General features: G+C 53.1%; 1 pseudogene; it reads right to left on the minus strand.

The window, feature by feature from the left end:
• Window positions 1–1,134: 1,134 nt before the first annotated feature.
• On the minus strand, window positions 1,135–4,142 carry LOC124649054 (annotated as a pseudogene).
• Between the last annotated feature and the right edge of the window lie 13,162 nt (window positions 4,143–17,304).

Raw genomic sequence — 17,304 nt, forward strand, 5'->3', positions numbered from 1 at the left:
GGGGTTGATGCAAGTTTATTATTTCATTTTTCGATGTTGCATACGTGCTTTAAATTTGTAACGAACTCATATGACTTTTGTTGTCAAAGCATAGGCGACATGTTGTAAGGTTTTTAGGGTGGTTGATGCAAGTTTGTTTTTTCTCAGATTTTTTGATGTTGCATATATGCTTTAAATTTGTAGCAAACTCGTATGATTTTTGTTGTCAATGCATAGACAAGATGTTGTAATGTTTTTGGGTGTTCGATATAAGTTATTTTCTTCTTTTATTTTTTGATGTTGCATACATACTTTAAAATTGTAACTAACTCGTATATATTTTGTAGTGAAACCGCATACGAGACGTTAGCATGTTTGTTGGGCGTTCAAAACAATTTTTTTTGCTTAAATGTGCAAGGCACGTATAATATGTTGTATTCATGTTACAAGATTCAATTTTTATTAAATTTTGTTGTACAATCTCAATTCTTCATGTTACAAGTTCGATTGTTTTTTTCTATCACTAATTTTGATTTTTAGCTTTACATTTTTAGTTTTAATCCATCACTGCCTACTCTAGGAGATACCCATGTACCTATTGAGTGGACGTATAGCAGTGGAAGTTATAAATGGAGTGCCATGCACTGGCCAGCTTGCAGCCACTAGCACACGTAGCTAGCAGGAAGCCTACATGCAAGCAAGCAATGCATTCACTTTGTTAAGGCACATGTACATGTATGTGGCAGCGGTACTGTGGTACAGAAGGAGAAAAGTAGTAGTAGTACAGTAGAGGAGACAAGACGGAGCGGCGGAGTGCGCCAACAGGGGAGGGAACAGGGGAGGGACGGAAAGCGACCTGACGAAAACCTGATTCCGGACCATCAGATGCAACCTAATGAACGGCTGCCGTGCGACCGATCCTGGCGCGCAGATCGGTCGGCCGACGCCCAGCGCGCGCCATTAATCTGTGTTCATGGGGGTTGCATACTCGTATTGGTCATCCCTTTCTCCTCACCTTCCCCTTTTTTGTTTGACTGATTGAGAAGAGAGAGCTCTTCAAAGAAAGGTGGAGCTGCTCTATTCTTCTAGATCTGTAGAACAGAGAATTTCTTGCCTCGCCTTTCAGTTCAGCAGATGCCCAGAATCACTTTGTATAAAACTATTCTTTGGGTTTTCCGTTCTCTCCCATAGTTCCACTCACGTTATCAAGAGTAACTGAGCATTAGGTTGGAGAAGAGCTGGAACTGGTTTTGTGCTGCCACCTTCCAGTTCCTTGTCGCTTGTTAAGTTGTCAAGTTTAAGATCCCAATTGTCAATATCAACACTGCCGTTTGCATGTTGCTCGTGAATAGCCGTTGTCTGGGTTCCTTTTTGATAAACAACCTGATTGTATACATCTTGTTTACATTCTAAAATCTCTGAAGCTCGTCATATTCAACTCATACTCTCAGAACAAGTCTAGAAAGTTGTAAACTTAAACCAACACACATCCACAAAATAAGCGCATTGGCTCATCCTGCTTACTGCATGTTCTTGTTGACACCGGATTTGGCAACCTGGAGGCTGCGGTAAACTGCACTCAGCCTTGCAAGCGCAGGCTTGGTCAAGTCAGGCCTGGATTAGTTGTCGCTGACCTGATTCTTGACTGCCTTGGCATCTTGTGGAACACCTTGCGCATGACAGTCTTGTGGGAGAAGGCAGCAGGTCTGTTCTGCTTCTTTGTCTTGGTGGTGAAGAGGACCATAGTGTCACAGTTTTCTTGTTTGCCAGGCCAGAGTAGGAGTGGACATTATAGAGATTGTTTGGCTCCTTGCTTAACTGAACCTTGGCGTTGCTGTTTTCCGAACTGCTTGATCAGAAAGCAGCAGTCCTTCTTGACAAGCTGCCACCAAAAGAACCGAAACAGCCGGCATGTATCCTAACTGGTGATTGGAGTGACGCGCCGCCAATCGGTTTGCCTCCTCCTTAATCAATGAAAACGCTGAGCTCCTTCCCTGTTACAGAAAAAATGAAAAATTATCTGAAACTTGCCCTGTTGATGTTGATGTGCCTGTGCTTGTAGAGTAACATTTTGTATACACAAATGTTTTGTTTTTCCATTCCCCTCCCATAGTTGATAGTTCGAGTGTCACAGGAGCAACTGAACATTAGTTGCCCATTTCTTCAGAAGCTGACCCCTGAGTTGACCTCTAAGATCTCTTGCATTGTGTATTTCCGATTGCTTATGATTTGTACTTTTGTAGACATTAAGATTGATGTTGCGCTACTCCCACTGTAGAAAGTGTTGCATGGAGTTCCAATCTGCCATTAGTTGCAAAGTAATGCTCTTGCTCTCTGACTATACCTCTCTAATTTAGTTCTTGTTCAATGCAGGATCGGCATGGAGCGTCACGACTACTTCCTGCTGGTGACGACGGCGACCTGCGCAGCGCTGGCCGTCGCGTCGTTCCTGATCTTGATCGCTCCCTCCCCGCACTACGTCATCCCGGTGGAACTCTTTCAGTAAGTCTCCTCTGTTTCTCTTGCATTTGGTTGGTTTAACCGCAAAAAATGGAAGAAACGAGTTGAGATCATTCGTACCACGTGCAATCACTCATGCCCAGGTTCATGGTGGCGTCGACCGGGGCGCAGATGATGTGGTGCCTCATGGTGATACCCGCCCACGTCTGCATCCTCCTTGGGTGGACGGCGCCGCAGGAGCTTTTCTCATACGACTCAGTAGTCATACACTGGGTATGTCTGCTTCCTAATATGCAATTGTTATGGTCGGTTTGACCTATACACGCAGGAAGCCCACTAGTGGCTAGTTATGGGCTTAGCCCAAGTAAATTAGGGGCTTAGCCCAAGTAAATTAGGGTTTAGAGGAGGCCGTCCTCCTATATAAACACTTGTATCCCTTCGAGATTAATCGAGACAATATTCAGTATCAATACTGTCTCGTCTCCGAAGGGAGACGGGAGACCCCTGTGCCCCCGCCGCAACAACCCTAGCCGCCGCCTCCTTCCTCCGCGACGGCGCCCGGCCCGCCGGCGCCGAGCTCTCCAACCTCTCCGCCCTCACTTCCACCCTTACAATCTCCGCCCTAGACCCGGTAGAACCCTAGTCTCTACCACTTTGGTATCAGATTGCCTAGGTCTCATGGGCTCCAACAGCCCACCGTCGACCCCATCACCGCCACGTCCGCCGCCGCCACCAACACCACCACCGCCACCGCCGCCGCCATGACCGGCGCCCACGCACTGCGAGGGAGCCGCCGCCGCCTCCAACGGAGACCGAGCTGCCGCCGCCCCCACGGGCCTCGACCTCCTGCCCGCTACTTTGGCGGACCTCGCCGGCGGTCTCCGCGCCATCCGTTTCGAGCTCGCGGAGATCAAGGCCGGCCGGCACCCGCCGCCACCGCCGGCCGCCGTTCCGCCGCCGCCCCACCGGCCGCCGTTCCGCCGCCGCCCCCGCCGGCCGCCGTTCGCCGCCGCCCCCGCCGCCCGCCTCCGCCGCCAACAACGGTCGCCCGCGTGGCGCCGCCATCGCCTTCGCCAATTCCCACATGGATCGACGCGTCGCCGTCTACACTCGAGACTGCGCGGCGCGGACGACGAGTTCAGCAGCCCGCCCACCCCTTTGGCGGTCTCGGCGGGTTAGCGGCCCCGCTCGCCGCGAGCACGTCCTTCAACCCGGGCCGCCGAGGGCGCCCCGAGGTCCCACCTGCGGCACGGCGGCCGCCCCGCTTCACCAAGCCGGAGTTCGCCACCTACGACGGCGCCACCGATCCCCGAGCCGGCCGAACCGGTGTGAGCGGTTCTTTCGGGGGCGACGGACGCTCAGCGCCGACCGCACGTGGATCGCCTCCTATCACCTACGGGGCGCCGCGCGGACTTGGTACTACGCCCTCGAGCGGGACGAGGGCGGGATGCCGTCCGGGAGCGCTTCCGCGACCTGTGCCTCCGGCGGTTTGGGCCGACCCTACGCGGAGCCGCCTCGCCGAGCTGGGACGCCTCGCCTTCACCGCCACGGTCCAGGACTTCGCCGGCCGTTTTCGAGGCGCTCGCGTGCCATGCCCGGGCGTCTCGGCGCGGCGGCGCGCCGATCTCTTCGTCGGCGGCCTCCACGACTACATCCGCGTCGACGTCGAGATGCGAGAGCTCGCGGACCTGCGAGACGGCCATGTACTACGCACGGGCCTACGAGCGGCGCGCCATCGCCATGCGGCGGGTCTACGCGCAAGCGTGGCGGCGCTCGTCCCGCGCTCCGACCCGCCCCGACGCCCGCCGCCCCGCCGCGCCCGCGCCGGCCGCTGCTCCCGCGGGCCCTCCTGCGCCGACTCGTCCCTTCAAGCGGCCGGCGGGCGCGGAGCAACTCGAGCGACGCCGCCAAGGGCTGTGCTTCAGCTGCGACGAAAGTACGCGCCGGGCCACACGTGCGCCCGCCTCTTCTGCACCGGAGACCGTCGACGGCGCCGACGTGGAGGCTCTCGCCGCCGAGCTCGCGGCCGCCACCGTCACTGAGGCCGGTGTCACGACCTACGCGCCGGTCGACGCGTCCGCCTTCGTCGTCTCTCTTCATGCTATGGCGGGCATCAAGACGGCAAAGACGATGCTGCTCCCGGTGACGATCAATGGGGAGCGTCTCCCGCTGCGGCTCGGTGGACACGGGCTCGACGCACAACTTCCTATCCAACACCGCCATGCGCCGCCTCGCTCTCCGGCCGGCGGGATCGGAGAAGTACGGCGTCACCGTCGCCAACGGGGACCGTCTTACGTGCCGGGCGTGGCGCGACGAGTTCCCGTGCTAGTAGGCGACGAGCCATTCTCCATCGACTGCGTCGGCATCGACTTGGGCTGCTACGACTTCATCCTCGGCCTCGACTTCCTGAGCACCTTAGGCCCCATCCTTTGGGACCTCGACGTGCTGTCCCTCATCTTCGGCGCGAGGGCGGCCGCCGTGTTCACTTCGGACCGGGCTTGGGCAGCACCGGCGCATCCCCGCGGCTCCACCCGATGGCCGCCGCGCTGGCGAGGCGCACCCGCTCTGGCCGGCTTACTGCGCGACAGCACGGCGACCTCTTCGACGAGCCGCAGGGCCTCCCTCCCTCGCGGCCCTGTGACCACCGCATACACTGCTGCCGAACACGGCGCCCGTCGGCTGTGCGGCCGTACGGTACCCCCAGCTGCCGAAGGACGAGCTCGAGCGCCGGGTGGCGGTCATGCTAGCACAGGGCATCATCCGGATTTCGTCGTCGCCGTTCGCGCCCCCGTGCTCCTTGTGCGCAAGACCGACGGCACGTGGCGCTTCACGCATCGACTTTCGCGCCCTCAACATCGTCACGTCCAAGGACAAGTTCCCCATCCCCGTCGTGGATGAGCTCTCGGACGAGCCGCATGGCGCGCGCTTCTTCACTAAGCTCGACTTGCGCTCGGGCTATCATCGAGTGCGCATGCACCGGACGACATCGTCAAGACGGCGTTCCGCACTCACCATGGCCACTACGAGTTTTTGGTGATGCCGTTCGGCCTCTCCAACGCGCCGCGACCTTCCGAGGCCACGATGAACGACGTGCTCAGCCCCTACTTACGACGCTTTGTGCTTGTTTTCTTTGATGATATTTTGATCTACAGCGCATCCTGGGCGGAGCACCTGCAGCACGTGGCCATCATCTTCAACGAGCTTCGAGCGCATCGTCTTCATCTCAAGCGCTCGAAGTGCTCGTTTGGCACGACCTCCGTCGCGTACTTGGGCCACGTCATCTCCGCCGACGGTGTCGCGATGGACGCGGACAAGGTCGCCGCCCGTCGCCGCCTGGCCGACGCCCCGGTCGCCGCGAGCTCTTCGCGGATTTTTGGGCCTCGCGGGATACTACCGGCGATACATCCGGGACTTCGGCCTCATCGCCGCGCCTCTCACGCGCACGCTTCGCCGCGACGCTTTCTCCTGGGACGAGGAGGCGGCCACGGCCTTCGCCGCCCTGCGGCGCGGGCACTCACGACGGGCCCGTTCTTCGGATGCCGGACTTCTGACGAGCCGTTTGTGGTGGGCTGCGACGCCTCCGGCATCGGCTTCGGCGCCGTCCTTCGCCAAGGCGAGGGGCCACTCGCTTTCTTCGGCCGCCCTTTCGCCGCGCGCCACCACAAGCTCGCCGCATATGAGCGCGGGCTGATCGGGCTGGTCCGGGCGGTGCGCCGCGGCGGGCGTATCTTTGGGGCCGGACATTCCGTGTGCGCACGGACCACTACGGCCCGAAGTTCTTGCTGGATCGGCGCCTCTCCACGCGTGCGCGGCATCGGTGGATCGGCAAGCTCTTCGGCCGACTTCACCGTCGAGTACCGCCCGGCCGCCTCAACACGGTCGCCGACGCCACGTCCCGCCGCGACATCGGCGGCGCCGCGGAGCGCTCCCACGGTCGGTGCGGCCCTCTGCATCCACTCCGGGCCATCTTTCGCCTTCATCGACGAGGTTCGCCGCGCTACTACCGAGGCCGCGGATGCGCGGCGGCTAGCGCCGGCGCCTGGCCGGCGGCCGAGCTGGCCGCGCCATGGCGCTGGACGAGGGACTACTCCTCCATGGGCGCCGCATCTTTGTGCCGGATCATGGAGACACGCGCCACCGAGGCCTTGTCCTTGGCGCATTCCGCGGGTCACGAGGGCGTCCGAAGACCACCGCACCGTCTCCGCGCCGATTTTTACATTCCAGGGGATGGCGTCCTGGTGCGAGGCCGGGTGCGGCGTGTGTCACATGCCGGCGGAACAAGACGAACGCTCCGTCCGGCGGGCTTACGCAACCGGCCGGACGTGCCGTCCCAGTGTGGGCGGACATCTCCATGGACTTCATCGAGGCTGCCGAAGGTTGGCGGCAAGTCAGTCATCCTCACGGTGGTCGACCGTTTCTCCAAGTACGCGCACTTCATCGCCCTCGGCCATCCCTATACGGCGGCGTCCGTGGCACGCGCCTTCTTCCGACGGCATCGTTCGCCTCCATGGGTTTCCGTCCTCCATCGTCGGTGATCGTGATCCCGTGTTCACGGGTCACGTGCGGAGGGACCTCTTTGGGTTGGCAGGGCGTGAAGCTCGCGCATGAGCACGGCGTTTCATCCTCAAACGGACGACCGGTCGAGAGGTCGTCAACAAGATCATCGCCATGTACTGCGCCGCATCACCGGGGATCGTCCACGAGCTTAGGTGGACCGGGCCGGCGTGGGCCGAGTCATCGCTACAACACGTCCTACCACTCCGCGCTGCACACTACTCCCTTTGAGGTGGTCTACGGGAGGCCACCACCGGCGATGCTTCCCTATGCGTGCGGCACGGCCCGTGTCGACACGGTGGATGACCTGCTGCGTACCGCCCGACGAGATAATGGCAGGCGCGCCGGCGACTTCTTCGAGCTCGGCGGCTGGCTAGGAAGTACTATGATGCTCATCATCGCGAGGCGGAGTTTGCGGTGGACGGCGGGTACGGCTCCGCCTTCTTCCACCGGACGACCCGGTCCTTGGACCCGCGCTCCCGGCGCAAGTTGGGCCCTCGTTACGCCGGTCCTTTCCGTGTGCTTGGAGCGCATCGGCAAGCTCGCCTACCGCCTCGAGTTGCACTGCGGGCTCGCGCCTCCACGACGTCTTCAACGTCGGTCTCCCGAAGGCCTGCCGGGCGACCCTCATCACGCACCACCAGCTCTTCCACCTACCCGGATGGGCGTCTCGAGCTGCCGCCGGCGAGTGTGGCTCGCGTGTTGAAGGCCCGGCGGCGCCGTGGTGTTTGGCACGTCTTGGTGCATTGGACAGAGCCTGCCCGAAGGACGAGGCGACTTGGGAGAAGCTTGAAGATCTCCGCCGGCGGTTTCGGAAGTTCAGCTCGAGGACGAGTTTGTTTGAGAAGGCGGGGAGAGATGTTATGGTCGGTTTGACCTATACACGCGGGAAGCCCACTAGTGGCTAGTTATGGGCTTAGCCCAAGTAAATTAGGGGCTTAGCCCAAGTAAATTAGGGTTTAGAGGAGGCCGTCCTCCTATATAAACACTTGTATCCCTTCGAGATTAATCGGACAATATTCGAGTATCAATATCGTCTCGTCTCACGAAGGGAGACGGGAGACCCTCGTGCCCCCGCCGCAACAACCCTAGCCGCCGCCTCCTTCCTCCGCGACGGCGCCCAGCCGCCGGCGCCGAGCTCTCCAACCTCTCCGCCCTCACTTCCACCCTTACAATCTCCGCCCTAGACCCGGTAGAACCCTAGTCTCTACCAGCAATGCACACAAACACTATCATACCTAGCTAACCTAGTTTATATGTATGGTGCTGAATGCAGATCTTGACGGCTGAGTCTCTGGTCTGGGCCTCAGTCGGGGTGGGTCTCGTCCCACGCCCGACACTTCGCTCGCAGCTCCTGCGACTGGCTCATCGGGAGCCGTGCGCCGGACCAGGTGCGAGTTATCCTCGTGGCTTGCCCTGGTCATGGCGGCCCTCAGCATCGTCGACGCCCTGGTTCTCCGTTGGGCCACAAGCCGCACGCATGGCGCTGCCCAAGCCTGTTCAGTTTAAGGCTTTGCAGACGACCGTATCCATGATTGCTGCAAGCTTTTCATTCTTCGTGCGTGGAGGCTGGAGAGTATACACCTTCATGTGTTTGGTTGATGGTGTTGTGGGTCGTGTGGCAAGCCTATAGCTAGCCAGATGTGAACCTTTGATGTGTTCTGATGGACTTCTAGATTTCCTGCATGTTCCAGATTTCACCCCAGTATATATGCTCATGTGCTGATGGACTTCTAGATTACTGTTGTGTTGTTGGTTGGTTGCTACAATGCTCGCTGCTCCCTATCTGATCGAAGAGCTGTTGTGTTTTGGTTGATTGTGCATGATACTCCCTGCTGCTGTCCATTCCACATATATTTTGTGGATACTAGGAGGCAAAGGTGCTCACCGCACCCGTGGCTTTACCTCCTTGGCGGGTATGGTGAGTGTTAGCAAATAATACATGTATATGTTCAATGGTTCATAGGCTGTTGAATTGCAGCAGTTTCAAAATTAGTGTCTCTTCATCACAAATACAATGAGGCAAATAATATAAGCAATTCATATATACACTGGACTGGGCGAGACGACAATGGTTGATAATTAAGGCGATCATACAACATCCATGGCCAAGTATACTTAATTTTACAGGATACTGAAAGTAAGGCACATAGGTCCTCAATATTATGCATATTAGTTTTGCTGGTAAAGGTTGGAGAATCAAACGTTTGATCCAAGATTACTATCTCGCTAGTGCTTCTTCTCTATCTCTAGTTCTCTACCTTCAGTATACTGCGATGGTAGTGTGTAATTTAATCTAGCAGAATCACATGTGCACTGAAGTGAATACCTAACAGGTAGAAACAAATAAATATTAGAACAATAAGAAGAAACAATAATACATAGCACAGTAGAACAAATAATATAAGCATTGAATCAATGTGCAGTAAAGTGAATACCTGGCAGGATTGTATTGTCTCCTGTAAGTCTCTGCAGGATATCAAATGTCTTGCAGTGTATGCAAACAGAGGAAAGCTATCAGGTTGTGGATTCCTGAACTTTTGAGCACTAAGTAACTTTGATTCTGTACAAATGATCCACTACACTGTATTTCACTATTTCTTCCGTGCATCAGCAACCATGAACGTTCCAAAGGTGTAAAACTGAACTTCTTTTAGCTCTGCCTTGAATCGGTCCACACGATTACCTGTGACCCGCACCTCCGGGCTCCAGCATGTCGCCGCCGCACCACCTGGCCTCGTTGTCGATCCGTGATGGAGGGTGGGGACGCAACAGAGCACAGCGTGTCGCGGGGACGCAGCAGGACACGGCGGCTGCGACGGTCAACGGCGACCGCCGACCTCGCCAGGCCGAGATTGGGCGCCGACGGTCTCGGGCGGGCGGCTGGCGAGCAGGGCATGGCCGAGGCGATGCGGGCGCGGGCCAGCCAAGGGCGCGGACAGTCTTGTGGCGGGTGGCGCGCGTGCGGTGGTCGACGCCGACGCGCGTCTCCGGCGGCCGGCGGCCGGCGAGCCCAGCCTCTCCCACTCTTTGATTTGGTCAACATCACACATAGTATATAGTACAGTAGAAAAAAATAAAAAAGAATAAACTGACAGCTCTGGCCCACCGCAAAATTACAGAAACGCCCCAGAATTTAGGCCTATCCAATACTCCCTCCGTTCCTATATATAAGCCATATAGTTTTTTTAGAAAAATTCCAGAATATAAGGTTTATTGCGTTGCCGTACTTGTATGGACAATATTTTTGGAGATTTGATTAGGTTTACTTATCTTATGCAAAGTCCTCTATTAGCTCACGGCAATTACTTACGGTTAACCCTATCCAAACATGGTGTAATTTTTCCTAAATATGCGTTTCTTAATTTCCGTGCCAGAAATTATATGGCTTATATTTAGGACCGGAGGGAGTATGTATCTCCCTAGAGTGTTAGGGCATCTCCAACCGCGCGACCCAAACCGCGCCCGCGCGTCCGTTTGGGTCGAAACGGACAAAACCGCGGCCCAGCGCGGGACGCACCGCAAAAGCGGACGGTCGCGGCGTCCGGAACGACGCAAACCCGGCCCAAATCTGGGCTAGGTTTGCGTGGCCGCGGATGGCACGCGCCGTCCGCTCGCGTCCGGCGATGGTCGCCTCGTCTGCTCGGGGCCCGCCATGCGGTGACCGGGGAGTCTATTAAATGGGGACTGGACGACCGCATCTCCATCGGCGGATCCGTCCACTCCGAGTCCCCAGCTCCCCTCCCCGCAGCGAAACCGCCGCCATGGCCAAGCGACGGTTCGCTTACGCCAACGACGACGAGGCGGCGAGCGGCCGGCGTCGCCGCCGGCCGGCCGCGGGCTGCGGGAAGAAACCGAGGCGGCCTCCACATCGGAGAGGCCGCCCGCGGCGGTGCGGCATTGCCGCAACCGCCGCCCTCTCTGCTCGAGCCGAGCCCGAGTCCTCGGAGGAGGACCGGACCTCCGCGCCGCGGCCGATGATCTCGGCGGCGGAGGAGGAGGCGAAATGGCCGCACCTCCATGCGGCCATTCGCACCTCCGAGATGGAGGAGGCGGCCGGCGGGGGGGTCGAGGAGGCGGAGGGCTGGGAGCTCTGCGCCCGAGGCCCGCCGGGCGCGGCGGAGGAGGAGGAGAGGCGACGCGGCGGGAGGGAGGCCGGGCGCCGCGCCGACGAGGAGCGCCGCGAGGAGGAGGCTGCGGCGGGAGGCCGGGCGTCGCGCTCGGCGAGAGAGGCGACGCGCGCCTCGGGGAGAGGGCGGCTGCTCCGTGCGCCGCCGCGGCCTCGGGTGGCTCCGGACCCCGCTCGGCCTGGGAGGAGGCCACTGTGGTCTCCGTGGCCGGAGTCCCGGCGCGGTCGAGTCACAACGGCGCCTCCCCGCCGGGGACGTCGTCCACGGCGACGACGTCGCCGACGACGCCCACGGGGGCTAGGCGGCGCACCGGCGGCCACCGCGCCGCCGACCAAACCCTAATAGAGGGTTTTTAGTTTATATTTAAAAGCCCATATAGGGGCTTCTTTTGTTAGTTATTTGCCCAAAATAGGGCTATGTACAAATTTGCCCAAATAGGGCATATGTTTAATCAAATAGCGTTTAAATTTGTCATTTTCATTTTGTTTTCGTGTTTCTCCAAATATGCGATGCGTCCGCGCGTTGGGCGCGGCGCGCGACCCAAACGGACACGCGGACGCGGGGCGCTGTCCGCGTGTCCGGCGGCGGCCGAACGGCCAAGCGGACGGGCCAGGCAGCGTCCGTTTGGGTCGCGCGGTTGGAGATGCCCTTATCTCCTTTGCCACGTCAGCACTGATAGTGAGTCCTACTGTCAGTTTTCGTGTTAGCGCAAGTGGATATTGCAACGAATTCTCGCCTTTTTTGCAGTTCTGACGAATAGTGGTGGATTTGCGAACTTTCTAGGGTAATGTGGTGGCTTTTTTTAATTAACTCGTATAAACTAGAACAGGTATAGTGGGTATCCAGACGATTTGAACTTCCATCAGTATGTATTTGTTTATTTAAGGAGAATTGTCTAAGAACTATCTACTCAAGTTTATCTCCCGCTGTCCCACCGAACACGTCACAACCATAGTTCAAAGTCAGTTTTGCAAAAAAAAATCTTAGTACTTTCAAAACATTTCAGATTTGACTTTTAAATTCAAATTTCAAACTGAAATCTTGTCTTCGTACCTCGAGGCAGAACGCAAGGACGGGCTGCGTGCTCAGGCAACTCGAGGCATATCCTAAGGGCGACACAAACGGACGTTGAGCAACCGTTTGCGTTCGCACGGACGAAAAATGCACCTGAACCCTGCTCTAGTGGAGCGACGCATAGTGACCGGGCCGTCCGCGACGACGCAAACGCGGCCCAAATATTCGGCAGGTTTGCGTCTTCGCGGATGCGGCGCGATCGCGCAAAGTGACCGCGTTGGTTGCATCCGGGTCCGCTAGGCAGTGACTAGGTAAGCAAAATATTTCTTCATTACTATTGATGGCCAAAAGAATCATATTTACAGAGATGGTTAGTCGAGTTAACATAAAACTACAACGACCATACCTACTCGCCGTCGCACGCCTACTCACTGTCCATGGCCGCGTGGAGGAGCACTCGCCGCTGCCTCCCGTAATGTGTGCGTGGATAAGAGACTATTGCTGCTTAAGGTGGAGACTCGTGAAAATCCCGCAAAAATAAAGTCTGAGAGGTAGCTAGAATGAAAATTTTATTGCATAGAAAATAGCCGAGAATTTTTTATTTAAACCCACTGTAACCCTGGTTATCTACTACTCTTTCATAGTTCTTCCTTTATCGGCACATAACAGTCATCCGAAACGTTCCCTTGTATAAAGGTAGATTAATTATAATCCACTTTCATGAACGTGCAATGGGCTTTGCAGTCTTCCATCGACGGATAGCACAATGGTCTGTCGAAGCACGTATAGCATGTCCCGGCACCGACGCATTTACTGGTTTCGATGCGATCCACGCCTATGACTCTACCTGCAATAACACGAAAATAACATATTAGCTTCCGACCCATAGCCATGGATGCATATAAAAGTCCAAGTAGAAGATCATTATAAATACAGTATTACTCATAATTAAAGCGTGAATTAAACAAAAACATAGGAAGAAGGCGATGCTTTTCATAGCCAACTTACATTGTGCATGACTAGCAAAGCATAGGAGAAGGAACAATAACGCCTGGACGAGCTTCGTGCACTTCTCCATATGAATGGTGTGTGTAACACTTGCTGGCAGGGTGGATCCTGGCTTGTGTCAAGACCACGCGATGCTAGCATATATATAGAGGGGAACTGATAGACGGATATATACAGGAGCAATTAATTCGTAGAGATTAGTTTGGTATGGATTGATAAATGGATATTTAGAGCCAGTATATTTTTAGATACTCAATTATTAATTGGTAGAGACTAATTCGGCATGACTTGGTAAACGGATATTTAGGGCCAGTTAATTGGTAGATACTCTATTAATTGGTAGAGAATAATTTGGCACGACTTGATGATGGTTTTCCTTCCAGAGTTATCTGGTCCTGCAGCTGCAATGCCGGCGGTTTTTAGTGGATCCATGTTACATTTAGACCCTAGGCACAAATTTTCTCCGATCCATAGGTGAATACATAATTTAATTTATTCAAAATTACTTTGTTAACAAGGTTGATCAAGTCTTGTTATCAAAACAATTTTATATGAATCATAACTTTGCATTTCAGAATATGATTGTGTTACCTCAGTCTTGATAGGCATAGTCCCAATCATGACAATATCAAATGAAATTTCCCAATTTGGATAGTATCAACATTAATAATTGAGTTTAGACCATAATTTCCATCAATCTTCTTGGGAAAAAATTGTACACTCTTTTTCATCGACATTGAAAGTTATTTTTCCTTGGTTGCAATCAATAACAGTCACTGCAATATTAAGAAAAGGTCTCCCAAGAATAATAGACATATTATCATCTTCAGACATTTCCAACACAACAAAGTCAGTTAATATCATACAATTATGAGCAACTTGAATAGGAACATCCTCACATATACCAACAGGAATAGTAGTAGACTTATCAGCCATTTGCAAGGATACATCAGTTGGTACTTGATGCGTGTAGTTGACACGTCCGTTGGGAACCCCAAGAGGAAGGTGTGATGCGCACAGCGGCAAGTTTCCCTCAGTAAGAAACCAAGGTTTAATCGAACCAGTAGGAGTCAAGAAGCACGTTGAAGGTTGATGGCGGCGGGATGTAGTGCGGCGCAACACCGGAGATTCGGCGCCAACGTGGAACCTGCACAACACAACCAAAGTACTTTGCCCCAACGAAACAGTGAGGTTGTCAATCTCACCGGCTTACTGTAACAAAGGATTAACCGTATTGTGTGGAAGATGATTGTTTGCACAGTAAAACAAGTATTGCGACGAGATTTGTATTTCGGTATTAAAAGAATGGACCGGGGTCCACGAGTTCACTAGAGGTGTCTCTCCCATAAGATAAAAGCATGTTGGGTGAACAAATTACGGTCGGGCAATTGACAAATAGAGAGGGCATAACAATGCACATACATGGCATGATAAGTATAGTGAGATTTAATTGGGCATTACGACAAAGTACATAGACCGCCATCCAAGCTGCATCTATGCCTAAAAAGTCCACCTTCAGGTTATCGTCCGAACCCCTTCCGGTATTAAGTTGCAAAGCAACGAGACAATTGCATTAAGTATGGTGCGTAATGTAATCAACAACTACATCCTCGGACATAGCGCCAATGTTTTATCCCTAGTGGCAACGGCACAACACAACCTTAGAACTTTACATCCTTGTCCCGAGTGTCAATGCGAGGCATGAACCCACTATCGAGCATGAATACTCCCTCTTGGAGTTAAAAGCAAAAACTTGGCCAGAGCCTCTACTAGTAACGGAGAGCATGCAAGATCATAAACAACACATATGTAATAACTTGATAATTAACATAACATGGTATTCTTTATCCATCGGATCCCGACAAACACAACATAGAGTATTACAGATAGATGATCTTGATCATGTTAGGCAGCTCACAAGATCCAACAATGAAGCACAATAAGGAGAAGACAACCATCTAGCTACTGCTATGGACCCATAGTCCAGGGGTGAACTACTCACTCATCACTCCGGAGGCGATCATGGCGGTGTAGAGTCCTCCGGGAGATGAATCCCCTCTCCCGGCAGGGTGCCGGAGGAGATCTCCGAATCCCCGAGATGGGATCGGCGGCGGCGCGTCTCGGTAAGGTTTTCCGTATCGTGGTTTTTCGCCTCGGGGGTTTCGCGACGGAGGCTTTAAGTAGGCGGAAGGGCGAGTCGGGGGCCGACGAGGGGCCGACGAGGGCCCACACCACGGGCGGCGCGGCCCCCCCCTGGCCGCGCCGCCATGTGGTCTGGACACCTCGTGGCCCCACTTCGTATGCTCTTCGGTCTTCACGGAAGGTTCGTGGCGAAATAGGCCCCTGGGTCTTTGTTTCGTCCAATTCCGAGAATATTTCGTTACTAGGATTTACGAAACCAAAAACAGCGAGAAAGCGAGAGCTGGCACTTCGGCATCTTGTTAATAGGTTAGTTCCGGAAAATGCACGAATATGACATAAAGTGTGCATAAAACATGTAGGTATCATCAATAATATGGCATAGAACATAAGAAATTATCGATACGTCGGAGACGTATCAAGCATCCCCAAGCTTAGTTACTGCTCGTCCCGAGCAGGTAAAACGATAACAAAGATAATTTCTGAAGTGACATGCCATCATAACTTTGATCATACTATTTGTAAATATATGTAGTGAATGCAGCGATCAAAACAATGGTAATGACATGAGTAAACAGGTGAATCATAAAGCAAATACTTTTCATGAATAGTACTTCAAGACAAGTATTAATAAGTCTTGCATAAGAGTTAACTCATAAAGCAATAAATCAAAGTAAAGGTATTGAAGCAACTCAAAGGAAGATTAAGTTTCAGCGGTTGCTTTCAACTTGTAACATGTATATCTCATGGATAATTGTCAACATAGAGTAATATAACAAGTGCAATATGCAAGTATGTAGGAATCAATGCACGGTTCACACAAGTGTTTGCTTCTTGAGGTGGAGAGAGATAGGTGAACTGACTCAACATAAAAGTAAAAGAGAATGGTCCTTCAAAGAGGAAAGCATCGATTGCTATATTTGTGCTAGAGCTTTTATTTTGAAAACATGAAACAATTTTGTCAACGGTAGTAATAAAGCATATGAGTTATGTACATTATATCTTACAAGGTGCAAGCCTCATGCATAGTATACTAATAGTGCCCGCACCTTGTCCTAATTAGCTTGGACTACCGGATCTTTGCAATGCACATGTTTTAACCAAGTGTCACAATGGGGTACCTCTATGCCGCCTGTACAAAGGTCTAAGGAGAAAGCTCGCATTTTGGATTTCTCGCTTTTGATTATTCTCAACTTAGACATCCATACCGGGACAACATGGACAACGGATAATGGACTCCTCTTTAATGCATAAGCATGTGGCAACAATTATTATTCTCATATGAGATTGAGGATATATGTCCAAAACTGAAACTTCCACCATGAATCATGGCTTTAGTTAGCGGCCCAAAGTTCTTCTCTAACAATATGCATGCTCCAACCATAAAGGTGGTAGATCTCTCTTACTTCAGACAAGACGGACATGCATAGCAACTCCCATGATATTCAACAAAGAATAGTTGATGGCGTCCCCAGAAACATGGTTATCGCACAACAAGCAACTTAATAAGAGATAAAGTGCATAAGTACATATTCAATACCACAATAGTTTTTAAGCTATTTGTCCCATGAGCTATATATTGCAAAGGTGAATGATGGAATTTTAAAGGTAGCACTCAAGCAATTTACTTTGGAATGGCGGATAAATACCATGTAGTAGGTAGGTATAGTTGGCTCAAGTATTTTGGATGCATGAGAAGTATTCCCTCTCGATACAAGGTTTAGGCTAGCAAGGTTATTTGAAACAAACACAAGGATGAACGGTACAGCAAAACTCACATAAAAGACATATTGTAAACATTATAAGACTCCATACCGTCTTCCTTGTTGTTCAAAACTCAATACTAGATGTTATCTAGACTCTAGAGAAACCAAATATGCAAACCAAATTAGCAAGCTCTAAGTATTTCTTCATTAATGGGTGCAAAGTATATGATGCAAGAGCTTAAACATGAGCACAACAATTGCCAAGTATCAAATTATCCAAGACATTTTAGAATTACTACATGTAGCATTTTCCA

This window comes from Lolium rigidum, chromosome 1, assembly GCF_022539505.1.
Source record: "Lolium rigidum isolate FL_2022 chromosome 1, APGP_CSIRO_Lrig_0.1, whole genome shotgun sequence".
Classification (NCBI taxonomy): domain Eukaryota; kingdom Viridiplantae; phylum Streptophyta; class Magnoliopsida; order Poales; family Poaceae; genus Lolium; species Lolium rigidum.